This window comes from Tiliqua scincoides, chromosome 1 (genome assembly GCF_035046505.1).
Source record: "Tiliqua scincoides isolate rTilSci1 chromosome 1, rTilSci1.hap2, whole genome shotgun sequence".
Classification (NCBI taxonomy): Eukaryota; Metazoa; Chordata; class Lepidosauria; order Squamata; family Scincidae; genus Tiliqua; species Tiliqua scincoides.
Window position 1 is genome coordinate 191,760,603 of NC_089821.1, and position 5,527 is coordinate 191,766,129.

Below are 5,527 nucleotides of genomic sequence, written 5' to 3' on the forward strand. Positions count from 1 at the left end.
AAACTTCCATTGGAATTATTTGCTTGCTTACTCAGAAGCAAGTCCCATTTACTCTTACTGTGAATGTAAAAAGAACCCACAGAAAATGTCTTGCTGCCATGCTGTTTTAGTTTTCAACCTAGATACTACGCAATGTGTGGTGGGTGGGTTTTTTTTTTTTTTTAGTGAGAAGGTGATGTCATTTCATTCTTAGGCTTCCTACTGATTGATTTAAAGAAATATACTGTGAACACTGAGCTGTATGTTAAAGTCTTCTTCAGCATCAGCATCCTGTGACTAAATCCCTGATTGCTGCAGGAACCAAGAGAGAACCATAAGCAAGGCAAAAGTTAGAAGGAAGACAGAAAGCCAAGAAGGGGAATTAATAGCAAAATAATCCAACACAGGGCCAGTGGAAGGCTATGGGGAGTGCACAGGAGACGGAAACACACACACAAAAGAAGCTAAGAGAAAAATGTTTTCCATGTGACCCTAGTGCAAATGGTCAGAAACACTCCCTCCTATACAGTATTGTCAAGGAATCCAAGAGGCAAGGCGAGACAGTGCCATGCCTCCTGCATATTATCAGCCATGCAAGCAACCTTGACCACCATGAGAAGAGAACCAACGTCAAGAGGTCAGTACTACGAGAGTTGCCAACCTTTTTGGAATGGAAGGAATGGTTGGCAACCTTCAGTCTCAAGAGACTATGGTATAAGCCTACAGCACCCGGTATTCCCACGCGGTCTCCCATTCAAGTACTAACCAGGCCTGACCCTGCTTAACTTCCAAGATCAGACAAGATCAGGCATGTGCAGGGCAACAGCTGCTGCCAACCTTTTTGGACTGACCTGGAATTTCTAGGAATCGGCGTCAGTCTCAGAAGACTACTGAAAGTAATCCTGGAGGCTTTGAAAGGGCTTGCTTGGGTAATGGCCAAATCCTGTTCTTGCCTGGCCTGTAACACGCAGCAGTGCTGGCTTGGACTCTGTTGCATGTTATGGGCCATTAAGAGAGCCTGGAGAGGTAAGTAAAAATATTTACTTATCTGCTTTGCCATGTCATGGTCCCCAATGGAACTACTCAGATCTACACCAGCTCTTTGGCGAGCATATGTCTGAGTTGTGCCCAGAGGTGGTGGTGGACAGGAAGGGAGAAGCACTGCTGTTGCTGATATCTGCCCCTGTGCTCCCCCAACATGCCCCTGGCCAGCCCCCATCCCTGCCCCAACCCTCAACCTTCTCACCTACAGTCCACTCCCACCTCCAGTTTACTGGCATTTCCACTGGCTGGGCTCTCCAGTGGCATGGCTGTGTGGTCATTTGCATTGGTGACCCCATTCTGCATGCCATCACTGCAGTTGCTGCACCAGGAACCCGAGCCTTCTGTCAACAGAGTGTCAGCTCTATCAGCTTACACTGGAAGCTTGAGACAGGGATGGGCCATGAATTACATTACACCATATGGGTGAGAGGGAACAGCAGCTCAGGCACAGCTTCCATTGGTGTTGGTAACTCTGAGTGCATCATCTGCACTAGCTCAGATTCTCATGTTAATGTTGACAGGATTGAGCTTAATCCCTCAATGCAGTGCACCTGTTGATTCCAGCACATTCCTAGAAATAAAATACCATAAGACTGGAATCAAAGATGTGGAAATAGGAAATGTACTTTGTGCTTAGAGGACTTCATTTTGAATACATATGCCTGAATAGGATTCATAGAGATTTCCATGAATAAATTTGGTAGTTTGAATGCTGAACATCTGAAATGTCAATTTCCAATCAGCCTAACAGAGTGTGCATTTGTGTATGCAGAGAAAGGGAAGACTGTTTCTATACAGTGCATCAGGTTTTGCTATAGAAAATCTAGCATTCATTCAAAATAATTTCAAAATCAACAACTAATAACATGTGGTATTTATGTTAATCAAAATAATTTTGCAATCCGACAACATTTGGTGCTTCAGCCTGTAGTCAAATTGATCATTTTCTCCCTTAATTCCCCTACTGTAACTCAATACTTTTTTTTAGATACTCCATCATACATAAAAAAATTTGTGCAACCCCACCCCACCGCCACAGCCTAAATCAACCCAGAAGCTTTTCTTCTCCAAAAATGATTTATTGAGAAATCACTTCACCATTTTATTTTTAAATTTTACTTGCATAGTGAAAATTAGAGACATGCATGCTTATGCAGTGTTTCCATGGGCAGCCCATCAATGAATCTAGGTGCATTAGCAGTGGATGGTGGAATGGGGGAAGAGGGCAACAGGTTTGGAATGCTGCAATTAGTCCTCCTTCCAGCCTGCTGTGGTTGTGATTGGCATTCATCCACATTTCCCTCCCCCCCATGAAATGCAAAGGGGACCATCTGCCTCCTTACCTTGGTCATGGTTCAGTTCTTCTGACTGCAGGACTTCTGGTTTGATGTAAAGGAATTGTGCAAAGGAAAGAACTCCTTCATTTGCATGTTCTTTTAAAGCAGAAGTCCTTCACTTCTTCTAAAGCAGTGTTTCTCAACCAGTGATATGGGTACCACCAGCGGTATTTGAGGTGGTGCCTGGTGGTACTTGTGGGACCCTTGGACCCTCCGCCACCTGGCAGTGAGACCGGGAACACGACACAACAAATAGCTGTAGGAGGCTCGGTTCAGCAGACAGAGCTCCAAAGCATGCTTTTCTACACTTGAAAAAGCCCTTCTGTCCACCCGGAGCCTCCTACTGGTGTTTGTTACATCGCATCTGGCCTCCCAACCTGAAATAACTAGTAATGATGTCATCACCAGTAACTTCTTGTGGTACTTCCAATAAATGGACTTAAAATCACCCAAGATGTTCACGGCAGTGTTGAAAATTTGCCATACAGTCTACATCACTGATTAATATTACAAATCAGCACACATTAACAGCCCAATCCTAAACTGTGCTGGCAACTTTCTATCAGATGGATAGGCAGGCAAGATTGAGATTTCTAGAAAACAGGAAGAAGGAAGGCACAACAAATGCAGTTGGAAAGTGACAGAGGATCTGTAAACTGCCTCTAGCACTGAACACAATAGTCAAGATCGGTCTCTTCTCATCCACATAAAGGAACAAATGGACCAACTCAGAAATCTGTGGCGTCAAGGCTGCCTCCTTATGAATGTGTACACTGAAAGGAGCAAATCCCATTATACTGAATAGAATTTATTTCTGCATAAACATGCACAATATTATTCTGCTGCCTTCAAGCCTTTTCTGTGCGACTGCTTTCCATGAGATCATAGCCACGCAGATCATATCAGCACTGCCTGCCACTCAGCAATGCCCTCCCCCCACCACCTTCCATTCATTTCTCCTTGCAACCCCTTCTTGTTCTAATGGATTTCTGTTCATTTCCTCCCATTCATTTCCTACTTTCCCTTCATTTTTCTCAGCCCTAGCCAAATTAATTTCATTTATCTCCATCTACTTTCTGTTCCAGTTTATTTCCATTATTCTCTCCTTTTCATTCATTTCATTTCCCCTCCTCCCAATTTACTTCTCTTGGAACCCCTTTCCATGCTTTTGCAATATTTGCTTGACATTATCACATTATGATATTAAAAATCTCTTCTAAATTGTTCCTACTGTGTTAAAAAAAAAAATCAACCCAGTGTGTCCTAGCAGGCACAAGGGAATCCCATGTTCATCAACTGGTCTGCCCGTCCCCATATCCCCCCCCCCAGCTGACAGAAATTTATTTAAGGAAGAAAGACACTATTTTCAGGAATGCACACAGACACAAAAATAAGATCACCCAAAAGAAAATTTCTTGAACACCCGTAACAGATCTATTTAAGTTTTCTGTTTGTTCACATTCCTCTGCACTTTTTGTTGGTTTTCTAGATCAGAACTAATTATTTTAAAAATGTAATCACTGTGCACCATGCATAGTTGAATAAGGCCATTGACACAAATTGTCTTTATTAATTGATAGCTGTACTTGTAGGAAGGGATTTAGATTCTAAACTTCTAAACTTTAGAACCCAGTTTTAATTTCCCCACCACCAGTACATCTGTGCCAACAGGGCACATGCTGCATTGGGTGGGGGGGCAGTCATGGAGGCCTTCTCAAAGTAGGGGAACGTTCATCCCTTTGCCTTGGGGTAAACATCTGCTTCCCCAGTGGGTCTTCTTGGATTTACACCAGCTATTTGCTGGTGTAAATTCAAGGAGAATAAAGGAGAAAGAAAGGAAGAACAAATGTGCTCCTGGAGAGGGGACAAAGCAGTATCAGCTCAATTCTATCCAACTTTCCAGCACTGGTACAACTGCAATGCAGCCCCAGGGTAAGGGAACAAATGTTCCCATACCTTAAGGAGGCCTCTGTGACTGCATCCCCAACACAGGAAGCAGTGCATGCCCCACTGGCATCTCTACACCTGTCCTGGAAAATTGGATAGGAGTGGGCCCTAAGTCTCTTCAGGCACTGAGTGCCCATTTAAAGCGGCCCCTTCCCCTCAGCTTCTGAGCTGTTTGGGAAGGTAAGAGCAAATGGAGATGCCTCCACTTGGCTTTCACAGCCTTGACTGACTTGGGTGCCGAGGGGAAGGGGTGCTTTACACAGGTGCCCCAGCACCTGAAGAAACTTACTGTTTTCCCTCCCTCCAAGAATGTCCAAGAATGACTCTGGGGGAGAAGGTACCGGGATAGTATCCTGGTTCAAATTTCCACCTCCAGGATCCACCCCTCCCTACTCCAATCTGCTTTCTGCTGCCACTTGTCCCAACTCAGACATTCTCCCCTTCCTCCCAGCCTACCCACCCGCATGCTGGCTTACCAGTGCTCTTGTGGGTAGCCAGCTGCAGCAGCGAGATGCTGACACTGTCGCCATTTGCAGTGGCAGTCCTAAAAATGGCCGCTGACGGCACACCGAACACATTGCCATAGCCAATTTGAAAGAGCAGAACTTGCCAATCCAGTCATTGATCTGTGGATTATCTGAACAGCAGTGTATAGAGAAATACCCTATTGAAAAGATTTCTGTACTTAATGGAAAAGGCCTTTAGAATTTTTTTTTCCCCCAGCAAAATAAAACCCACAAGCAAGCATGTCAAACACAGAATGAAGTTAATAGCCTTTAGTGGTTACTGACCTTTCATGCTTGACCTATGTGTTAACCTGTGGATGTCAGCTATAAAAGGCTGACTTGTACTATAAATTCAGGGAGTAGCTTACTCACAGTTGCCTTTGGTCAAATTATTGTTTGTATTTATTTTAGTGGGGGGGGGGATGGGTGAAATGGATTGATTTTTGATAGTCCTTTGTTGCCTTTGGTGAGAACTGGGCTTTTCTGTGCAGCATACGTGGAAGGAACCTGTTCCTTTGAGGAGCTAACAATCAGGTAACTTGTAAGGGTTTGCACTGCCATATTCCTTCCTAGCAGCTATGACTTATTGAGCAAGAGCATCATCATGGTCCTGACATGCATTTTCTTCCACGTTACTCATACCACATTATGCATCAGGGAAAATTCCTCATAAGTCAATTAGGCTGTTTTCCTTTCTCGTGCAGAATTCCATGA

At 44.1% G+C, this 5,527-nt stretch overlaps 1 pseudogene; it reads right to left on the reverse strand.

The window, feature by feature from the left end:
* Window positions 1–696: 696 nt before the first annotated feature.
* Window positions 697–813, reverse strand: LOC136637397 (5S ribosomal RNA; annotated as a pseudogene).
* Window positions 814–5,527: the final 4,714 nt, after the last annotated feature.